Source organism: Pseudorasbora parva, chromosome 22, assembly GCF_024679245.1.
Source record: "Pseudorasbora parva isolate DD20220531a chromosome 22, ASM2467924v1, whole genome shotgun sequence".
In the NCBI taxonomy this organism is placed as follows: domain Eukaryota; kingdom Metazoa; phylum Chordata; class Actinopteri; order Cypriniformes; family Gobionidae; genus Pseudorasbora; species Pseudorasbora parva.
The window spans coordinates 11,028,185-11,050,681 of NC_090193.1; the positions used below are offsets into that span (position 1 = coordinate 11,028,185).

Consider the following 22,497-nt stretch of genomic DNA (forward strand, 5'->3'; position numbering starts at 1 on the left):
ATAATTATGATGACATGGGTGTCTTGAAATAATGTGTACAACAGTGTCACAGCTATACTTTATATTTATGTTCATAGATAGAAAAGTGCCCTCTGCAAATGAGGGGGCAGACCACCCTTATGAAGGAAGCACAAAAGTGTATTTGTGGATTTCACAAGGTAACTCCAATTAGCCTAGTTCAAGTTGCATAAATAGATGTGTTTGCAATATCAATTTGTCTTTATGTCTAAAGTCATATTATGAATACTGTATAATATTATGTCCCTGGTATATCTTATAAGCATGTATCACAGGTTCATCCACCAGTCACAGTGGAGGCATCACAGAGCACCCCTGCCCAAAGTACACCCTCCAGTGATGTGGCACGTCCTGCAAAGATGGCCAAACTGACATTGTCAATGGTAAGCAGACCTTACTGCAGACATTGAAATATCTCAAACTTTTCCTATAGTGTTACAGGTGTTGTTATCACTAACTATGACAAACCTTTTCAGTTTGAAAAGTCAAGGTTTGGAGGCTCACATGTGGCAGCAGCCAAACCTAATTTGAACATTCAGAGGAAAACATCTCAGGTTAATATGAAAGAATTAGTTAGACATCACTTTATCACTACATAATTTTGTTTAATAAAAAAACATTTTGCGATCCCCTTAATAGATTATTCATAATGTTTGACTCCACAGACCAGTTCAGCCGCAGCTTCATGCCCACCCTCTCATCCTTGTCCTCCTCCTCCTCCTCCTTCTCCTCCATCCCCCAAACCCCATCGGCCTGTCATTCAGTCCTCCTCATCCTTCTTCCTTCCTCCAGCCCAGAGATCACAGCGGATCAAAGAAACAGCAACACCATCAACTAATTCTGAGTCTGCTGTTGTGAGGGGCCCAGTAAGATGTCATTCAAAATACAAACATGCCTTCATCATTTAATGCTCTCTTACGCCTGCTTCACACATACTCCGACTGCAGTTCATATGCAGTGCGTGCTGCAGTACGTATGCGATGCAGGAGCAGTGCCTGCTATTGTGCTTTCACATATGCCACGTTTGCAGTGCGCAACTTAACCGCAGTTGAGTACTACAAACACAGCATTTATTCATAATTTTTTATTTCAAATCCAAAAGTTGTTAATGACTATGGCTTGTCAGCATTGCAATTCTCTTTGTATACACTCTTTTATAGATGTCATGTTTAAACGCACAACATTTAAACGTTATATTAAATTAATTACTTTATATTTATATAGCCTAGAACTTTATATTTATATATTATATTGCTTACACAAGTGGCAAAACATAGGCTATAGCTTATATAATGACAAACATTTTAAATTAGAACTTACAATAGACAAAAAAAGTCGTCTCTCGTTATTTCTTTCAATTTTAAATCTTTTAAAAAAAAATTTTTTTACAAGAAATCCTGCAGGTCATAAAGAACTTTGTTTTTCCACCTCCAAGAAAGGACGAGTGCTCTCCATTATGTCTCTTTGTTTACCTAAATGCCAGGTAAGGGACATTTTCCTTGCTTTACCCGAGGCAAAAGGCCATGTGTTGACTTTGAAACAGAGTAGACTTTAAGTCCACCGCATCAATGCATGTTTATTTTAGTGCGAACAATGCACTGACCTTTAATTCAGCGCGTGCAGCAAAAAAATAGTGAACGCTCTAACCGGTTAACATGGGTACGGAAACAAATACGCACTGCAAACAGAGTATGTGTGAAACAGGCATTATTTAAGGCAGGTTAGGGCTACCCTAACCCTAACCCTAGCCTAACCCTTATTTAAACCAGTGTTTTTGATAATATCAGCAGGTCTCATCTCAGCCAGAAGACCCTGCAGATCTCCCACTACTGTGGCCACAGACAATGCCACAGCAGGACCAGAAGTGGGTGTCGGAAGCACTTTTTAGGGTTAACGCAAAAGGAAAGCAGGAGCTGCGTGAAAACCTTCAGTTGTGGTATGACCCCCCACCACCAGCCCTGTTGTACCACCAAGCCCCAACACCTGATAGATTTTTTTCACAGCGACTCTTGCTCTGGATGCCGTATAGGCTATGGAAGGTACGACTCCAGTGTACTAACCCTGCCTGTGCCAGTTATCAGCTGTGTGGTGGTGGTCTGCACAGGAGGGTACGACAGGTGTTAGATATTGACAGATACTACAACCTGGTGACAGAGACCCTGATCTGTACCAGGTGTAGAACCAGCTACCTGTCCTGGAGTCATGCTGTGCTGCAGCAATTGGACCTGGCCCATCGATCTGAATTTAGAATCATTCTCACACGCAAGTAATTACTTTGCAGTCATATGTGCTCATATGCTACCTTTGATAAATATATACTACTATAATTAGATACTTGATAATAAGATACTTGAATGATTACTTTTTTCCAAGGTATGCCTGTGACATTCGAGTTATTCGTTTGTTGCGTGAGAGGGGCATGGGAAATGGCCCAGTGAGGATCATCGGCCAGCTGAAGGAGAACCACACTGAGGAGTGGTTACAACGTGTGTCTCGGTACACATCGATGTGTGTGGCCTTTTTGGATAATCCTGGCCTGCTTCCACTGCACTTTCAGGAGCCGCCACCACTTGTTCCAGTACCTAGCTACAAATGGCTTCTCACTGTTTACAGTCAGGACATCCTCAACAGGCTTGATCACATCAAGGCCAGCATTACATCCACATATGGATCGATTTTAAAAATGGACTCAACTAAGAAGGTCAGAGGAGCTGCTTTAATGACTGTACCATTATCTATAATGTATTGTTAGACCAAAAGAGCTTTATTTGTACATTTTACTCATTCAATGTATGTTGTATTATTTACTATGTTTATTGTTTCTTTCAGATCACGAAGAAGTTGAGTGGGCCTGCGAAAGGCACAGCACAGTGGCTTACCTCAGTTGGCAATGAGGTAGGTCAGGTGCTGATGAGTGTCCTGACTGCGAATGAAGGAGCTGGGTTAGACCTCATGGCTGCAGGACTCGTGGAGAGATACCAGAGAGCTGGTGTTGATCCTCCCACTATCTTATATGTGGACTGTGACTGTTGCAAGGAAGTGGGAGAGACTAAACTGAAGAGGAGGTTCAGTGGCTGGCCCAATATCATCATCCGCCTAGACATTTGGCATTTTATGCGGCGTCTGGCAGTAGGGTGCACAACTGATGCCCACCAGTTGTATCCTACTTTTATGTCTAGGTTGTCGTCATGTATTTTTGAGTGGGATGCAGGGGATCTCACTCTGCTGAGAAGGGCAAAGAAGGAGCAACTCACCCAACAGAGCTGGCCTGCAATGACGGAGGCAGAGATTGACCGTCATATAAGCAAAGATGAGCTGGCCCAACACTGCAGGAGAAGAACACGAGGAGAGGAAACAACTATGCGCCTCCTTGATATGCTCATCAGAGAGCTCATGGGTGGCAAGGGGAATGACGCCCTTGGTGTTCCTCTCCTTGACAGTGTAAGGATGCAGCACATCTGGCAAGTCCAGAGGCGGCACATTACCTGTATTCAGGACCCTCCAGATGTGCCCCTCTACACGGAAACTGGAACCATAAACAAGGGCGGGATTGTTCTAAAGACATATAGGTGTGCCAGAGGCTCCACTTCCCTGGAATCATTTCACTGCCACCTAAACAGATTTATTCCAGGTTTGTCATGACAGAATAGACCATATCTTGCCACTAATTCCTGTTTATTTATATACTTGCAGTAAACCAATTGCATTTTCTCTTTTGTAGTTTCTTAAAACAATGTTTGGCTTTCTATTTCTTATTCTAGGGAATAGCGCAAACAGCCTGAACTTCCAGATTTACCTCCTGGAAGGTTTGTTACGCTGGAATCAGGACCGGGCTGCAGCTGCTGTTGCAGGTGGAGGTGGAGGTTCAACCCTGCGTACTTACACAGGGGAGCTGGTTTACTCTGTCAACGAGAACTACAATAAGTTGTATGGCAGGAAATTGGTCACTAGCTTCACTCCACCTGCAGTTTACACAGGTAAACATATTTTGATCAATGCAGTTCACTAGGTAGCATGTTTTTGTTAAAACTGCAAGTGATTTTGGTCAATAATGTCATTTTGACAGATCAGAGAAAAATTATACTATCAGAATTTTTGCATACTGGACTCTTTGTTGTAGGTTTCAGGGAAAATAAATGACATACTAGAATATAGAGTAATTCTGTCTTTTTACAATGTCCTCTGAGTTACATATTTTTTGTTTATGCAGAAGCTGAATATTTATTTAAAAATATTTACTACATTTCAGAATAAACCTTTCTGATTCATTTCCTTTAAAATGTTTTCTGTTACAAATATTTCCTCAGGGGAGCTCATTGGAGTGCAGTACTTGTTGAGGCAGAATAGTCAGCCCCTGGAGGACATGTGCCCTACCTCTGATAGGACCTCTCAGTTGCTGGAGGAGATAAATGTGGAGGAGCAAGTGGAAGAGGATGAGGGTTTCATTGATTTGTTGGGAGAGGAAGCCACAGTGGCAAATCTTGTGGCATCAGATGACTTGTTCCTTTTAAGTCCACCAGTTCTACCCACTGCACCTCTGCCCTGTGTCCAAGCTCCACCCGCTGCACCTCTGCCCTGTGTCCAAGCTCCACCCGCTGCACCTCTGCCCTGTGTCCAAGCTCCACTCGCTGCCCCTCTGCCCTATGTCCAAGCTCCACCCACTGCACCTCTGCCCTATGTCCAAGCTCCACCCGCTGCACCTCTGCCCTATGTCCAAGCTCCACCCGCTGCACCTCTGCCCTATGTACAAGCTCCACCCACTGCACCTCTGCCCTTGGTCCAAGCTTCACCTGCTGCACTTCTGCCCTATGTCCAAGCTCCACCCACTGCACCTCTGCCCTTGGTACAAGCTCCACCCGCTGCACCTCTGCCCTTGGTCCAAGCCTCACCTGCTGCACTTCTGCCCTATGTCCAAGCTCCACCCACTGCACCTCTGCCCTGTGTCCAAGCTCCACCCGCTGCACCTCTGCCCTGTGTCCAAGCTCCACCCCCTGCACCTCTGCCCTGTGTCCAAGCTCCACCCGCTGCACCTCTGCCCTGTGTCCAAGCTCCACCCGCTGCACCTCTGCCCTGTGTCCAGACTCCACCCGCTGCACCTCTGCCCTGTGTCCAAGCTCCACCCGCTGCACCTCTGCCCTGTGTCCAGACTCCACCCGCTGCACCTCTGCCCTTGGTCCAAGCTTCACCTGCTGCACTTCTGCCCTATGTCCCAGCTCCACCCGCTGCACCTCTGCCCTGTGTCCAGACTCCATCAGCTGCACCTCTGCCCTCAGCAATGGTAAAATTTCCTTTTCTAGACAAATTTTTACTCATTTAGTCATTCACCCTCAAGCAGCAAATTCACAAACTCACAAATTTCACAAAGCATGTAATTACCTAACCAACAGTTATATTTTTTTAGGCTGTTGACGAGCACTGTATTCCTGGAATGGACCGGGTGGATGAGTTGGCGGAGTATCTGGTAGAGCTGCGCACACAGACGGGCCTCACACTTACTAACCAACAAGCTGCCATCATTGTGGGTTTGTGGCAGAACCTGGACCAATTTGATAAAGACAAGGTCATGTATGCTGCTCGTTATCAAGACAGGCTGCTTACAGGACGTTTTAGGTCCCCTAAAAAGAAAGCTGTCTTCACTCCTGGCGTCGAAAGCACAAAGAGGTGTGTTTTGGGTTCTAGCGGTTCTCCAGCACAGTGGCCTAAGTGCTGTCGCCTTGTTGAATTAATCTTCATAAGGCTATGTAACATCCACCGAAGCCCCAAAAAACAGCGGACAGAATCTCTGTCCAGATGGGATCTCATTCTTCGAGATTATAGAAAAATTCGGCAGCTAATCTTGAGCAATGGAACTGTAATGAGCGAAACAACCCTTCAGCTAGTGGAGGTTAACCAAAGGACCCTTACAACGTGGCACAATGAACGTTTAAAGGGTCAGGAGGTCTCAGTGCTGTTGCAAGGGTTGAAGCTTCCAGAGGCACGTCCAGTGGCATTGGATGCTCTGCCTCCAGCACGAGTGCAGCCTGTTGTGCCTCCACAATATAGCCACCAGCTGCATCACTACCAGATGCCACCAGACACAGCTGGACAGGCAAAGACGAAGTTCAGGAAAATCCAGCCCTCATCAACCTGCACATCTGCCACACCAACTGCCACGTTCCACCAGCCAAGGACAATTTTTCCAAAGCCGACAGCAACACACCCATTGTTTCCTGACACACCCACTGCCCCTGTTGGGTCTCAGATGCTACTGTTGCCCTGCCCAGCCCCATGTTCAGCCATTAACCCTGGAGCAATTTCCTCTGACCCACCTGCAAAAGACACAGCCACCCCAACCAAGGGGTCATACAATCGCTCTGTAAAATCAAATACGTGCAGAAAGTGTGGCCAATTTCGCACACAAGAAACTGGCCATAGCCAGTACAAAGGCAAAATATTTTGCCCAAATAAAGAAACAGTCACTAAGCAGCAGTGGTTACAGAATATGAGAAAATAACACACTTGTTTCTGTGATACATTCTGTTCTTTATCTTCCAGCCATATTTAATGCTAAAGTATTATACTGTGCACTTGTTTTTAAATTGTATGATTATTATTATTATTATTATTAAAGTTTTATGTGTAGAGGAAACAATATTAAGTATGTGTATATGTGAGTATGTATAACGATATGTATACATACACTATAATATATAAATATATAATAACTATTTAACATATTATATACTATTATAAAAAACTATTATATATTTTTATTTATATATGCAAGTACAGTACATATACCTATATATTTTTTATATACCTATATATTTAATTAACAATAGCCTATTTTTTTGTTGTTTATAAAATTATTTTGCTCTTATATATTTTTATTTATATATGCAAGTACAGTACATATAAACGTCTTTTTATATACCTATATATTTAATTAACAATAGCCTATTATTTTGTTGTTCCATGCTGTGAATTCAGTACTTTTCCAGATTTTTGTAAATATGTATATAGTAAATAAATCTAGTTCTCCAAGAAGACTGGTGGTTTGTGTTTATTTGTTTTATTGCATGTAATGACAATCAGTGTCAAGTAACAGGGGGTTAGATGCAGTAATAAAGTGGTTATTTTGTTCCTACTGACATGGGAAATGATTAATGTAGCATTAATAAATGAATTTGGACAAATTACCATCTTAGTATTATGGATAAAATGTTATAATGAATTACAACGGAGAAATCTAACTTAGAAACAAACCTATTGATAAAATCAATATACGCATTACATTCAAAATCAAACTTGGAAACGAAAATTGATAGAATCAAATACACGCATTAAATCGTGACGGAGGCTGGATTCGAACCTATGACTTCCTGAATTTCTTCCCTTTTTTCTTCCCCTTTCTCCCCCTTCTTCCCCTTCTTATACGGACTATTCTTCCCCAGCTTTGGCGGAGCTGGTAGAGCGGAGGACTGTAGGTGGAACGTTGGCAATCCTTAGGTCGCTGGTTCGACTCCGGCTCGAAGGAGGTCACTTTTCACACTCAAACATCTTCTTGGCCGCGCTGGAGGGCAAAAGGAACGTTCCCTGACCGGGAATCGAACCCGGGCCGCGGCGGTGAGAGCGCCGAATCCTATCCACTAGACCACCAGGGAAGGGCTGTTCAGCCTGTCTCCTCAAGCCTGCCTGTGGGCCTCTACCAGATTTTGCTGCAATTTCTCAAGCAAAACCGCTAAGGCTAGCCTTTTCCTCTTGGAGAGGAGAGAGTCTCTGACCCTGGATCACAGTTCTTCCACTGAGAAACTGTCACATGCTCCGTGAGAACATCCTAACAACACCGCAACTTGCAATTCAATCAAAGCAGCTTGCAAAAGACAACAAGGAGAGCCCAGCCGTGCTCTCAGTGCCAAGAGGTGCCTGACTCACTCCACTTTTTGTTTTCAGCCCTTCTTCTGCAAAGCATCTGGCGAAGGAGCTCGAGGTTGACAGAGCGCATAGCACAGAGTGCCGTTGTCTCTGAGGTATGCCTGGCTTTTTGAGCGGCCAGCCTTGCACTGTTTTAAAGTAATTTGCTACCCAGCTACGTTAGCCACGCCAGGAAGACAGAGATCCCTAACATGTGACGCCTCCGTCTTCAAGCTTTTCATAGCAGACCCCTCATCGGAGCGCTTCCTTACGTTGGCTCCAGGCCTATTAATGGCATGAGAAAAAGTTGGTGTTGCGACAGGCCCCGCTCCAGGCAAACACCACCAAGATGCGTGTAAACACCAGGGTGCCTGACCGGTGGGCCAGTGGCGCAATGGATAACGCGTCTGACTACGGATCAGAAGATTCTAGGTTTGACTCCTGGCTGGCTCGATCTGCCTCTTTTGCTTCGCTATCAGCCTACAGCAGTTTTATTAGCTTGTTTTATTAGCCCATAGTTTTTGACTATTGGTATTGGAATGGTTAGTTTTTTTTTCTTGTAAACTGACAGTCCAACCATAGGCCGTTTTGTCAGCTAGATAGCGCCTACCATACAATACCGTGCGTGCTTTCAAATGCATCGCATAAGCACTGTCACGGGGACCTTGCTTTAATGACCAGTTTATAGTATCTTTTTATGCGAACACAAGAATGGGAGAGAGCTGCACCCCCTGGGAGAGACAAATGACATCTCCCTCCATCGAGTCTGGTACAAGTGAATTCAGTAAACAATCCCTTCGGAACATTGCCATATTCTTAAAGGCGACGGTCACACACTGAATGCCAAAGGGCCTAACATAACCCTGCCCTTGTACTGGCCACACGCATGAAAAATGGCACACAAGCCTGACCGGCGTTTGCGGGCTTTCCCATATGGTCTAGCGGTCAGGATTCCTGGTTTTCACCCAGGCGGCCCGGGTTCGACTCCCGGTATGGGAAGTTTGGCTTGTCTTTGCTCCCCTTATCGAACAGCCAGAGCTTCTGTCTATTACTGAATCGCTTTTAGCCAGCAGTGGAGCTGCAGCAACCTGATAGGTTGAGGTTCTTCTCTTTCCCTGCATACCTTCGATGGCGGTACCTGACAACCACAAGTCTGTAAAATCAATCCAATAGCATGCCGAGTTCAATCTTTCAAAAACCAATTAAATTGCGAACTCCATTTTTGCCCGTCCAATGAAATGGCAAGGTCCATTTTTCATACTCCAATCACCGCGCGTAGTCCATCTTTGAGCATTCCATCCAATCTCCGCGTTACGAACTCCATCTTTGCTTGTCCAATGAAATGGCGAGGTTCATTTTTCATACTCCAATCACCGCGCGTAGTCCATCTTTGAGCATTCCATCCAATCTCCGCGTTACGAACTCCATCTTTGCTTGTCCAATGAAATGGCGAGGTTCATTTTTCGTTACTCCATTCACCGCACGAGAGTCGATGAGCACATTCGATACGCTTTCCCTTGTTTATTCCGCTCAGGTATGCTAATCATATTTTCTTAATGAAATACTAGTGTAGCCTATGTCTTCCGTTTGTTTATTAGCTAAATTAAATTAAACGGGCATAAAATGTAACAGTTTACCCTCCTATTGTGTATGTTTCGGTCGAATTCGGTTCTTAGCCCAAGTGTAACATAACATTACGCATATTTTCCTAATGAAATATTATTGTAGCCTATGTCTTCCGTTTGTTTTTTAGCTAAATTAAATTAAACGGGCATTAAATGTAACAGTTTACCCTCCTATTGTGTATGTTTCGGTCGAATTCGGTTCTTAGCCCAAGTGTAACATTACGCCTATTTGAGTTCAGGCACATACATGCCCATTTATCAGATGGACAAAGTTAAAATAGCACAATATGTTTAATATGAGTATTTGTTTAAGTCAGAATAATCCATACATTATTCATTTTTTTTGTTGTTGTTGTTGTTGTTGTTTTACTCAAAAACCCAGATCAACAAAGCATACAGGCCATAAATAGAAGTTTCAAAACTTGTACTGTTGGTTACAAAAAATAAATCACAACATTAGGTGATTATATATGTATTATTATGTATTTATAATCTGCTATAATGTGGCAGTCATTTTGAACCAGAAACACAAAACTAGCTCAAATGAAATGAACACAAAAGGAGTAAAGGAAGTAAAAGATTAGTTTCCCCCTAAAACAAAATCTGTCATCATTTGTTTTCCATCAAGCTGTTCCAAACCTGTATGAGTTATTTTGAAGAATGAAGACCGTTAATAATCCTCATTGACTTCCATAGTATTTTTTTGTTTTGTTTTTCCTACTATGGCAGTCAATAGGGACCGTCAACTGTCTGGTTACCAATGTGCTTCAAAAGAAACTCATACAGGTTTGGAACAACTTGAGGGAGAGTAAATTATGACATAATTTTAATTTTAGGGGGAACTATCCCTTTAATGCTATATTTCTGGGCTACAATGGCAGTTGGTATTCTATTCTATTAAATTCTTGTTCTATATTGTTTAGGCAACAACATGGCTTCAACTAAGTCACACAAAGGCATGAGCGATGCTGACTGGCTTGCGCGTCTGGAGAGTTTTGCCCGAACTGGAGTTTGGCCATCCAGGGAGGGAAATAGACCTTCTCCCCGACAAAAAAGATGGCATGAGTTATATCAGAAGGTAAATTATGCAGCTAGATTCATGAGCAAACTAATAAACTTGTGTAATAATACATTGTGCTATTTTTTTTAATATGTATGAATAAGTAATTATTTACAATGTAAATACAATGTAATATGGTTATAATTATGATGACATGGGTGTCTTGAAATAATGTGTACAACAGTGTCACAGCTATACTTTATATTTATGTTCATAGATAGAAAAGTGCCCTCTGCAAATGAGGGGGCAGACCACCCTTATGAAGGAAGCACAAAAGTGTATTTGTGGATTTCACAAGGTAACTCCAATTAGCCTAGTTCAAGTTGCATAAATAGATGTGTTTGCAATATCAATTTGTCTTTATGTCTAAAGTCATATTATGAATACTGTATAATATTATGTCCCTGGTATATCTTATAAGCATGTATCACAGGTTCATCCACCAGTCACAGTGGAGGCATCACAGAGCACCCCTGCCCAAAGTACACCCTCCAGTGATGTGGCACGTCCTGCAAAGATGGCCAAACTGACATTGTCAATGGTAAGCAGACCTTACTGCAGACATTGAAATATCTCAAACTTTTCCTATAGTGTTACAGGTTTTGTTATCACTAACTATGACAAACCTTTTCAGTTTGAAAAGTCAAGGTTTGGAGGCTCACATGTGGCAGCAGCCAAACCTAATTTGAACATTCAGAGGAAAACATCTCAGGTTAATATGAAAGAATTAGTTAGACATCACTTTATCACTACATATTTTTGTTTAATAAAAAAACATTTTGCGATCCCCTTAATAGATTATTCATAATGTTTGACTCCACAGACCAGTTCAGCCGCAGCTTCATGCCCACCCTCTCATCCTTGTCCTCCTCCTCCTCCTCCTCCTCCTCCTTCTCCTCCATCCCCCAAACCCCATCGGCCTGTCATTCAGTCCTCCTCATCCTTCTTCCTTCCTCCAGCCCAGAGATCACAGCGGATCAAAGAAACAGCAACACCATCAACTAATTCTGAGTCTGCTGTTGTGAGGGGCCCAGTAAGATGTCATTCAAAATACAAACATGCCTTCATCATTTAATGCTCTCTTATGCCTGCTTCACACATACTCCGACTGCAGTTCATATGCAGTGCGTGCTGCAGTACGTATGCGATGCAGGAGCAGTGCCTGCTATTGTGCTTTCACATATGCCACGTTTGCAGTGCACAACTTAACCGCAGTTGAGTACTACAAACACAGCATTTATTCATAATTTTTTATTTCAAATCCAAAAGTTGTTAATGACTATGGCTTGTCAGCATTGCAATTCTCTTTGTATACACTCTTTTATAGATGTCATGTTTAAACGCACAACATTTAAACGTTATATTAAATTAATTACTTTATATTTATATAGCCTAGAACTTTATATTTATATATTATATTGCTTACACAAGTGGCAAAACATAGGCTATAGCTTATATAATGACAAACATTTTAAATTAGAACTTACAATAGACAAAAAAAGTCGTCTCTCGTTATTTCTTTCATTTTTAAATCTTTAAAAAAAAATTTTTTTTACAAGAAATCCTGCAGGTCATAAAGAACTTTGTTTTTCCACCTCCAAGAAAGGACGAGTGCTCTCCATTATGTCTCTTTGTTTACCTAAATGCCAGGTAAGGGACATTTTCCTTGCTTTACCCGAGGCAAAAGGCCATGTGTTGACTTTGAAACAGAGTAGACTTTAAGTCCACCGCATCAATGCATGTTTATTTTAGTGCGAACAATGCACTGACCATTAATTCAGCGCGTGCAGCAAAAAAATAGTGAACGCTCTAACCGGTTAACATGGGTACGGAAACAAATACGCACTGCAAACAGAGTATGTGTGAAACAGGCATTATTTAAGGCAGGTTAGGGCTACCCTAACCCTAGGCCTAGCCTAACCCTTATTTAAACCAGTGTTTTTGATAATATCAGCAGGTCTCATCTCAGCCAGAAGACCCTGCAGATCTCCCACTACTGTGGCCACAGACAATGCCACAGCAGGACCAGAAGTGGGTGTCGGAAGCACTTTTTAGGGTTAACGCAAAAGGAAAGCAGGAGCTGCGTGAAAACCTTCAGTTGTGGTATGACCCCCCACCACCAGCCCTGTTGTACCACCAAGCCCCAACACCTGATAGATTTTTTTCACAGCGACTCTTGCTCTGGATGCCGTATAGGCTATGGAAGGTACGACTCCAGTGTACTAACCCTGCCTGTGCCAGTTATCAGCTGTGTGGTGGTGGTCTGCACAGGAGGGTACGACAGGTGTTAGATATTGACAGATACTACAACCTGGTGACAGAGACCCTGATCTGTACCAGGTGTAGAACCAGCTACCTGTCCTGGAGTCATGCTGTGCTGCAGCAATTGGACCTGGCCCATCGATCTGAATTTAGAATCATTCTCACACGCAAGTAATTACTTTGCAGTCATATGTGCTCATATGCTACCTTTGATAAATATATACTACTATAATTAGATACTTGATAATAAGATACTTGAATGATTACTTTTTTCCAAGGTATGCCTGTGACATTCGAGTTATTCGTTTGTTGCGTGAGAGGGGCATGGGAAATGGCCCAGTGAGGATCATCGGCCAGCTGAAGGAGAACCACACTGAGGAGTGGTTACAACGTGTGTCTCGGTACACATCGATGTGTGTGGCCTTTTTGGATAATCCTGGCCTGCTTCCACTGCACTTTCAGGAGCCGCCACCACTTGTTCCAGTACCTAGCTACAAATGGCTTCTCACTGTTTACAGTCAGGACATCCTCAACAGGCTCGATCACATCAAGGCCAGCATTACATCCACATATGGATCGATTTTAAAAATGGACTCAACTAAGAAGGTCAGAGGAGCTGCTTTAATGACTGTACCGTTATCTATAATGTATTGTTAGACCAAAAGAGCTTTATTTGTAAATTTTACTCATTCAATGTATGTTGTATTATTTACTATGTTTATTGTTTCTTTCAGATCACGAAGAAGTTGAGTGGGCCTGCGAAAGGCACAGCACAGTGGCTTACCTCAGTTGGCAATGAGGTAGGTCAGGTGCTGATGAGTGTCCTGACTGCGAATGAAGGAGCTGGGTTAGACCTCATGGCTGCAGGACTCGTGGAGAGATACCAGAGAGCTGGTGTTGATCCTCCCACTATCTTATATGTGGACTGTGACTGTTGCAAGGAAGTGGGAGAGACTAAACTGAAGAGGAGGTTCAGTGGCTGGCCCAATATCATCATCCGCCTAGACATTTGGCATTTTATGCGGCGTCTGGCAGTAGGGTGCACAACTGATGCCCACCAGTTGTATCCTACTTTTATGTCTAGGTTGTCGTCATGTATTTTTGAGTGGGATGCAGGGGATCTCACTCTGCTGAGAAGGGCAAAGAAGGAGCAACTCACCCAACAGGGCTGGCCTGCAATGACGGAGGCAGAGATTGACCGTCATATAAGCAAAGATGAGCTGGCCCAACACTGCAGGAGAAGAACACGAGGAGAGGAAACAACTATGCGCCTCCTTGATATGCTCATCAGAGAGCTCATGGGTGGCAAGGGGAATGACGCCCTTGGTGTTCCTCTCCTTGACAGTGTAAGGATGCAGCACATCTGGCAAGTCCAGAGGCGGCACATTACCTGTATTCAGGACCCTCCAGATGTGCCCCTCTACACGGAAACTGGAACCATAAACAAGGGCGGGATTGTTCTAAAGACATATAGGTGTGCCAGAGGCTCCACTTCCCTGGAATCATTTCACTGCCACCTAAACAGATTTATTCCAGGTTTGTCATGACAGAATAGACCATATCTTGCCACTAATTCCTGTTTATTTATATACTTGCAGTAAACCAATTGCATTTTCTCTTTTGTAGTTTCTTAAAACAATGTTTGGCTTTCTATTTCTTATTCTAGGGAATAGCGCAAACAGCCTGAACTTCCAGATTTACCTCCTGGAAGGTTTGTTACGCTGGAATCAGGACCGGGCTGCAGCTGCTGTTGCAGGTGGAGGTGGAGGTTCAACCCTGCGTACTTACACAGGGGAGCTGGTTTACTCTGTCAACGAGAACTACAATAAGTTGTATGGCAGGAAATTGGTCACTAGCTTCACTCCACCTGCAGTTTACACAGGTAAACATATTTTGATCAATGCAGTTCACTAGGTAGCATGTTTTTGTTAAAACTGCAAGTGATTTTGGTCAATAATGTCATTTTGACAGATCAGAGAAAAATTATACTATCAGAATTTTTGCATACTGGACTCTTTGTTGTAGGTTTCAGGGAAAATAAATGACATACTAGAATATAGAGTAATTCTGTCTTTTTACAATGTCCTCTGAGTTACATATTTTTTGTTTATGCAGAAGCTGAATATTTATTTAAAAATATTTACTACATTTCAGAATAAACCTTTCTGATTCATTTCCTTTAAAATGTTTTCTGTTACAAATATTTCCTCAGGGGAGCTCATTGGAGTGCAGTACTTGTTGAGGCAGAATAGTCAGCCCCTGGAGGACATGTGCCCTACCTCTGATAGGACCTCTCAGTTGCTGGAGGAGATAAATGTGGAGGAGCAAGTGGAAGAGGATGAGGGTTTCATTGATTTGTTGGGAGAGGAAGCCACAGTGGCAAATCTTGTGGCATCAGATGACTTGTTCCTTTCAAGTCCACCAGTTCTACCCACTGCACCTCTGCCCTGTGTCCAAGCTCCACCCGCTGCACCTCTGCCCTGTGTCCAAGCTCCACCCGCTGCACCTCTGCCCTATGTCCAAGCTCCACCCGCTGCACCTCTGCCCTTGGTCCAAGCTTCACCTGCTGCACTTCTGCCCTATGTCCAAGCTCCACCCACTGCACCTCTGCCCTTGGTCCAAGCTTCACCTGCTGCACTTCTGCCCTATGTCCAAGCTCCACCCACTGCCCTTGGTCCAAGCTTCACCTGCTGCACTTCTGCCCTATGTCCAAGCTCCACCCACTGCACCTCTGCCCTTGGTACAAGCTCCACCCGCTGCACCTCTGCCCTTGGTCCAAGCTTCACCTGCTGCACTTTTGCCCTATGTCCAAGCTCCACCCACTGCACCTCTGCCCTTGGTACAAGCTCCACCCGCTGCACCTCTGCCCTTGGTCCAAGCCTCACCTGCTGCACTTCTGCCCTATGTCCAAGCTCCACCCACTGCACCTCTGCCCTGTGTCCAAGCTCCACCCGCTGCACCTCTGCCCTGTGTCCAAGCTCCACCCGCTGCACCTCTGCCCTGTGTCCAGACTCCACCCGCTGCACCTCTGCCCTGTGTCCAAGCTCCACCTGCTGCCCCTCTGCCCTGTGTCCAAGCTCCTCCCGCTGCCCCTCTGCCCTTGGTCCAAGCTTCACCTGCTGCACTTCTGCCCTTGGTCCAAGCTTCACCTGCTGCACTTCTGCCCTATGTCCCAGCTCCACCCGCTGCACCTCTGCCCTGTCTCCAGACTCCATCAGCTGCACCTCTGCCCTCAGCAATGGTAAAATTTCCTTTTCTAGACAAATTGTTACTCATTTAGTCATTCACCCTCAAGCAGCAAATTCACAAACTCACAAATTTCACAAAGCATGTAATTACCTAACCAACAGTTATATTTTTTTAGGCTGTTGACGAGCACTGTATTCCTGGAATGGACCGGGTGGATGAGTTGGCGGAGTATCTGGTAGAGCTGCGCACACAGACGGGCCTCACACTTACTAACCAACAAGCTGCGATCATTGTGGGTTTGTGGCAGAACCTGGACCAATTTGATAAAGACAAGGTCATGTATGCTGCTCGTTATCAAGACAGGCTGCTTACAGGACGTTTTAGGTCCCCTAAAAAGAAAGCTGTCTTCACTCCTGGCGTCGAAAGCACAAAGAGGTGTGTTTTGGGTTCTAGCGGTTCTCCAGCACAGTGGCCTAAGTGCTGTCGCCTTGTTGAATTAATCTTCATAAGGCTATGTAACATCCACCGAAGCCCCAAAAAACAGCAGACAGAATCTCTGTCCAGATGGGATCTCATTCTTCGAGATTATAGAAAAATTCGGCAGCTAATCTTGAGCAATGGAACTGCAAAGGACCCTTACAACGTGGCACAATGAACGTTTAAAGGGTCAGGAGGTCTCAGTGCTGTTGCAAGGGTTGAAGCTTCCAGAGGCACGTCCAGTGGCATTGGATGCTCTGCCTCCAGCACGAGTGCAGCCTGTTGTGCCTCCACAATATAGACACCAGCTGCATCACTACCAGATGCCACCAGACACAGCTGGACAGGCAAAGACGAAGTTCAGGAAAATCCAGCCCTCATCAACCTGCACATCTGCCACACCAACTGCCACGTTCCACCAGCCAAGGACAATTTTTCCAAAGCCGACAGCAACACACCCATTGTTTCCTGACACACCCACTGCCCCTGTTGGGTCTCAGATGCTACTGTTGCCCTGCCCAGCCCCATGTTCAGCCATTAACCCTGGAGCAATTTCCTCTGACCCACCTGCAAAAGACACAGCCACCCCAACCAAGCGGTCATACAATCGCTCTGTAAAATCAAATACGTGCAGAAAGTGTGGCCAATTTCGCACACAAGAAACTGGCCATAGCCAGTACAAAGGCAAAATATTTTGCCCAAATAAAGAAACAGTCACTAAGCAGCAGTGGTTACAGAATATGAGAAAATAACACACTTGTTTCTGTGATACATTCTGTTCTTTATCTTCCAGCCATATTTAATGCTAAAGTATTATACTGTGCACTTGTTTTTAAATTGTATGATTATTATTATTATTATTATTAAAGTTTTATGTGTAGAGGAAACAATATTAAGTATGTGTATATGTGAGTATGTATAACAATATGTATACATACACTATAATATATAAATATATAATAACTATTTAACATATTATATACTATTATAAAAAACTATTATATATTTTTATTTATATATGCAAGTACAGTACATATACCTATATATATTTTTATATACCTATATATTTAATTAACAATAGCCTATTTTTTTGTTGTTTATAAAATTATTTTGCTATTATATATTTTTATTTATATATGCAAGTACAGTACATATAAACGTCTTTTTATATACCTATATATTTAATTAACAATAGCCTATTATTTTGTTGTTCCATGCTGTGAATTCAGTACTTTTCCAGATTTTTGTAAATATGTATATAGTAAATAAATCTAGTTCTCCAAGAAGACTGGTGGTTTGTGTTTATTTGTTTTATTGCATGTAATGACAATCAGTGTCAAGTAACGGGGTTAGATGCAGTATTAAGGTGGTTATTTTGTTCCTACTGACATGGGAAATGATTAATGTAGCATTAATAAATGAATTTGGACAAATTACCATCTTAGTATTATGGATAAAATGTTATAATGAATTACAACGGAGAAATCTAACTTAGAAACAAACCTATTGATAAAATCAATACACGCATTACATTCAAAATCAAACTTGGAAACGAAAATTGATAGAATCAAATACACGCATTAAATCGTGACGGAGGCTGGATTCGAACCTATGACTTCCTGAATTTCTTCCCTTTTTTCTTCCCCTTTCTCCCCCTTCTTCCCCTTCTTATACGGACTATTCTTCCCCAGCTTTGGCGGAGCTGGTAGAGCGGAGGACTGTACGTGGAACGTTGGCAATCCTTAGGTCGCTGGTTCGACTCCGGTTCGAAGGAGGACACTTTTCACACTCAAACATTTTCTTGGCCGCGCTGGAGGGCAAAAGGAACGTTCCCTGACCGGGAATCGAACCCGGGCCGCGGCGGTGAGAGCGCCGAATCCTAACCACTAGACCACCAGGGAAGGGCTGTTCAGCCTGTCTCCTCAAGCCTGCCTGTGGGCCTCTACCAGATTTTGCTGCAATTTCTCAAGCAAAACCGCTAAGGCTAGCCTTTTCCTCTTGGAGAGGAGAGAGTCTCTGACCCTGGATCACAGTTCTTCCACTGAGAAACTGTCACATGCTCCGTGAGAACATCCTAACAACACCGCAACTTTCAATTCAATCAAAGCAGCTTGCAAAAGACAACAAGGAGAGCCCAGCCGTGCTCTCAGTGCCAAGAGGTGCCTGACTCACTCCGCTTTTTGTTTTCAGCCCTTCTTCTGCAGAGCATCTGGCGAAGGAGCTCCAGGTTGACAGAGCGCATAGCACAGAGTGTCGTCGTCTCTGAGGTATGCCTGGCTTTTTGAGCGGCCAGCCTTGCACTGTTTTAAAGTAATTTGCTACCCAGCTACGTTAGCCACGCCCAGGGATGGGCAGTATTTCAAATACATGTATTTAAAATACGTATTTGAAATACAAAATACTATTTTGTATTTTGTATTTTAAAGCCTTTGGAAAAAATCGAATGTAATTTGTATTTAAATACATTTAAGATGAGTATTTTTGTATTTTTAAAATACTCAAAATACTTTGAGCCAGGCAACCTCTTTATCAGGAGCTGTTTTCATGCATCTACTAGTTCAGACCAGACACCCCTCCCCCCAACATTCATTCAGGTGAGCCGCAGCTGTACAACCCTAGCCTGACAAGCCAGACCCACATCAAGATGTTTGGTCTGGAAACTCACCATAGACAGTTCAATCCGAGGGGCGGGATAAACGGTTGTCTTTCAAACTCCCTCTGCACGCGATAGGATAGCGCTACAACCATCCAGAGCAACGTGAAGCGGAGCTCATTGATAGATTAAACATTCGCTGTATCCGGTCAGCAAAACTCCGAACACATCTTCCCTTTTTAAGAATGACTTCAGTGCCGTTCTTTGTTCTTTTCTCAGAGAAAAGCTTAACTCAAGTCTTCCAGAGTCACAGCCAAAGCTGATTCGAAAGACCGCCGTTCGCCAGCGTCTGTGTTTACTAGAAGCGCGCAAACGCAACTCTGCCGTCATTATGTTAAGCCCCGCCCACCGACTCTATACACGATGTGATTGGCCCGACCAGAGTTTGGTTTTTACAGCTCAGAAGTGTATTGAGAGTTGCTAGACGGCACTCGTGGCAGATTAGATTTGCTGCCGCTAGGGTGCGTCTAGATTTCTAGGCTAGTACAACCCAGCCTTGGATCGGCAACTTTACAAAATTGTTGGAATAAGGTGAGGATGTCATGGTCAATTCTACTTGTTGATTAAAGTAGCTTGTCAAATGTGTTTAAAGTATTAACGTTACTGCATGTTAGGGATGAGTGATATCATATGACAATACATATCGTAGATTCGTAGCAAAAATATAAAATGTGAATCGATGGAACTTTTTCTAAATCATTTACATAGATAGGCCTATCGGGGTAAGCACATATATCTGTGCAGCTTTTAGAGGGCAGGAATAATTGGAATGTTGGAGTGGAAAAAGAAGTGAGGGCGAATGAGTTATTGACGTAATTTGTGTTATTATAACTGCCGCTAAAGGAAATTCAAATTCAAATTGAAAACGAAAGTTTCTAAGCAGTTGCACACATCTAAATGCTTTTTGGCATTTGGCATTAGGCCCAGATAGATTACAGCCTAATATGGATACCTTCACTGAATTGCCAATTTCACATGTATTTGGTGTATTTTCAAAATACAAAATACTGTATTTGTATTTAAATACATTTTTCCACACAGTATTTTGTATTTGTATTTAAATACATTTTTCCTCACAGTATTTTGTATTTGTATTTTAAATACATTTCCATGTATTTATGTCCATCTCTGGCCACGCCAGGAAGACAGAGATCCCTAACATGTGACGCCTCAGTCTTCAAGCTTTTCATAGCAGACCCCTCATCGGAGCGCTTCCTTACGTTGGCTCCAGGCCTGTTAATGGCATGAGAAAAAGTTGATGTTGCGACAGGCCCCGCTCCAGGCGAACACCACCAAGATGCGTGGAAACACCAGGGCGCCTGACCGGTGGGCCAGTGGCGCAATGGATAACGCGTCTGACTATGGATCAGAAGATTCTAGGTTCGACTCCTGGCTGGCTCGATCTGCCTCTTTTGCTTCGCTATCAGCCTACAGCAGTTTTATTAGTTTGTTTTATTAGCCCATAGTTTTTGACTATTGGTATTGGAATGGTTAGTTTTTTTTTTTCTTGTAAACTGACAGTCCAACCATAGGCCGTTTTGTCAGCTAGATAGCACACTGAATGCCAAAGGGCCTAACATAACCCTGCCCTTGTACTGGCCACACGCATGAAAAATGGCACACAAGCCTGACCGGCGTTTGCGGGCTTTCCCATATGGTCTAGCGGTCAGGATTCCTGGTTTTCACCCAGGCGGCCCGGGTTCGACTCCCGGTATGGGAAGTTTGGCTTGTCTTTGCTCCCCTTATCGAACAGCCAGAGCTTCTGTCTATTACTGAATCGCTTTTAGCCAGCAGTGGAGCTGCAGCAACCTGATAGGTTGAGGTTCTTCTCTTTCCCTGCATACCTTCGATAGCTCAGCTGGTAGAGCGGAGGACTGTAGGTGGAACGTTGGCAATCCTTAGGTCGCTGGTTCAACTCCGGCTCGAAGGAGGTCACTTTTCACACTCAAACATTTTCTTGGCCGCGCTGGAGGGCAAAAGGAACGTTCCCTGACCGGGAATCGAACCCGGGCCGCGGCGGTGAGAGCGCCGAATCCTAACCACTAGACCATCAGGGAAGGGCTGTTCAGCCTGTCTCCTCAAGCCTGCCTGTGGGCCTCTACCAGATTTTGCTGCAATTTCTCAAGCAAAACCGCTAAGGCTAGCCTTTTCCTCTTGGAGAGGAGAGAGTCTCTGACCCTGGATCACAGTTCTTCCACTGAGAAACTGTCACATGCTCTGTGAGAACATCCTAACAACATCGCAACTTGCAATTCAATCAAAGCAGCTTGCAAAAGACAACAAGGAGAGCCCAGCCGTGCTCTCAGTGCCAAGAGGTGCCTGACTCACTCCGCTTTTTGTTTTCAGCCCTTCTTCTGCAGAGCATCTGGCGAAGGAGCTCGAGGTTGACAGAGCGCATAGCACAGAGTGTCGTCGTCTCTGAGGTATGCCTGGTTTTTTGAGCGGCCAGCCTTGCACTGTTTTAAAGTAATTTGCTACCCAGCTACGTTAGCCACGCCAGGAAGACAGAGATCCCTAACATGTGACGCCTCCGTCTTCAAGCTTTTCATAGCAGACCCCTCATCGGAGCACTTCCTTACGTTGGCTCCAGGCCTGTTAATGGCATGAGAAAAAGTTGATGTTGCGACAGGCCCCGCTCCAGGCGAACACCACCAAGATGCGTGTAAACACCAGGGCGCCTGACCGGTGGGCCAGTGGCGCAATGGATAACGCGTCTGACTACGGATCAGAAGATTCTAGGTTCGACTCCTGGCTGGCTCGATCTGCCTCTTTTGCTTCGCTATCAGCCTACAGCAGTTTTATTAGTTTGTTTTATTAGCCCATAGTTTTTGACTATTGGTATTGGAATGGTTAGTTTTTTTTTTCTTGTAAACTGACAGTCCAACCATAGGCCGTTTTGTCAGCTAGATAGCACCTACCATACAATACCGTGCGTGCTTTCAAATGCATCGCATAAGCACTGTCACGGGGACCTTGCTTTAATGACCAGTTTATAGTATCTTTTTATGCGAACACAAGAATGGGAGAGAGCTGCACCCCCTGGGAGAGACAAATGACATCTCCCTCCATCGAGTCTGGTACAAGTGAATTCAGTAAACAATCCCTTCGGAACATTGCCATATTCTTAAAGGCGACGGTCACACACTGAATGCCAAAGGGCCTAACATAACCCTGCCCTTGTACTGGCCACACGCATGAAAAATGGCACACAAGCCTGACCGGCGTTTGCGGGCTTTCCCATATGGTCTAGCGGTCAGGATTCCTGGTTTTCACCCAGGCGGCCCGGGTTCGACTCCCGGTATGGGAAGTTTGGCTTGTCT

General features: G+C 44.0%; 9 non-coding genes across 9 annotated transcripts; 6 read left to right on the forward strand and 3 right to left on the reverse strand.

Annotated features, from left to right (window-relative positions):
• Positions 1 to 7,589: 7,589 nt before the first annotated feature.
• On the reverse strand, positions 7,590 to 7,661 carry trnae-cuc (transfer RNA glutamic acid (anticodon CUC)). The gene has a single exon. It is a non-coding gene; the product is annotated as a tRNA-Glu (tRNA).
• Positions 7,662 to 8,291: 630 nt separating this feature from the next.
• On the forward strand, positions 8,292 to 8,364 carry trnar-acg (transfer RNA arginine (anticodon ACG)). Its single transcript has one exon. It is a non-coding gene; the product is annotated as a tRNA-Arg (tRNA).
• A 474-nt stretch (positions 8,365 to 8,838) lies between these two features.
• On the forward strand, positions 8,839 to 8,910 carry trnae-uuc (transfer RNA glutamic acid (anticodon UUC)). The gene has a single exon. It is a non-coding gene; the product is annotated as a tRNA-Glu (tRNA).
• A 9,443-nt stretch (positions 8,911 to 18,353) lies between these two features.
• On the reverse strand, positions 18,354 to 18,425 carry trnae-cuc (transfer RNA glutamic acid (anticodon CUC)). The gene has a single exon. It is a non-coding gene; the product is annotated as a tRNA-Glu (tRNA).
• A 2,080-nt stretch (positions 18,426 to 20,505) lies between these two features.
• On the forward strand, positions 20,506 to 20,578 carry trnah-aug (transfer RNA histidin (anticodon AUG)). The gene has a single exon. It is a non-coding gene; the product is annotated as a tRNA-His (tRNA).
• Positions 20,579 to 20,825: 247 nt separating this feature from the next.
• On the forward strand, positions 20,826 to 20,897 carry trnae-uuc (transfer RNA glutamic acid (anticodon UUC)). The gene has a single exon. It is a non-coding gene; the product is annotated as a tRNA-Glu (tRNA).
• A 265-nt stretch (positions 20,898 to 21,162) lies between these two features.
• Positions 21,163 to 21,234, reverse strand: trnae-cuc (transfer RNA glutamic acid (anticodon CUC)). The gene has a single exon. It is a non-coding gene; the product is annotated as a tRNA-Glu (tRNA).
• Positions 21,235 to 21,864: 630 nt separating this feature from the next.
• On the forward strand, positions 21,865 to 21,937 carry trnar-acg (transfer RNA arginine (anticodon ACG)). The gene has a single exon. It is a non-coding gene; the product is annotated as a tRNA-Arg (tRNA).
• A 475-nt stretch (positions 21,938 to 22,412) lies between these two features.
• Positions 22,413 to 22,484, forward strand: trnae-uuc (transfer RNA glutamic acid (anticodon UUC)). Its single transcript has one exon. It is a non-coding gene; the product is annotated as a tRNA-Glu (tRNA).
• The last annotated feature ends 13 nt before the right edge of the window (positions 22,485 to 22,497 follow it).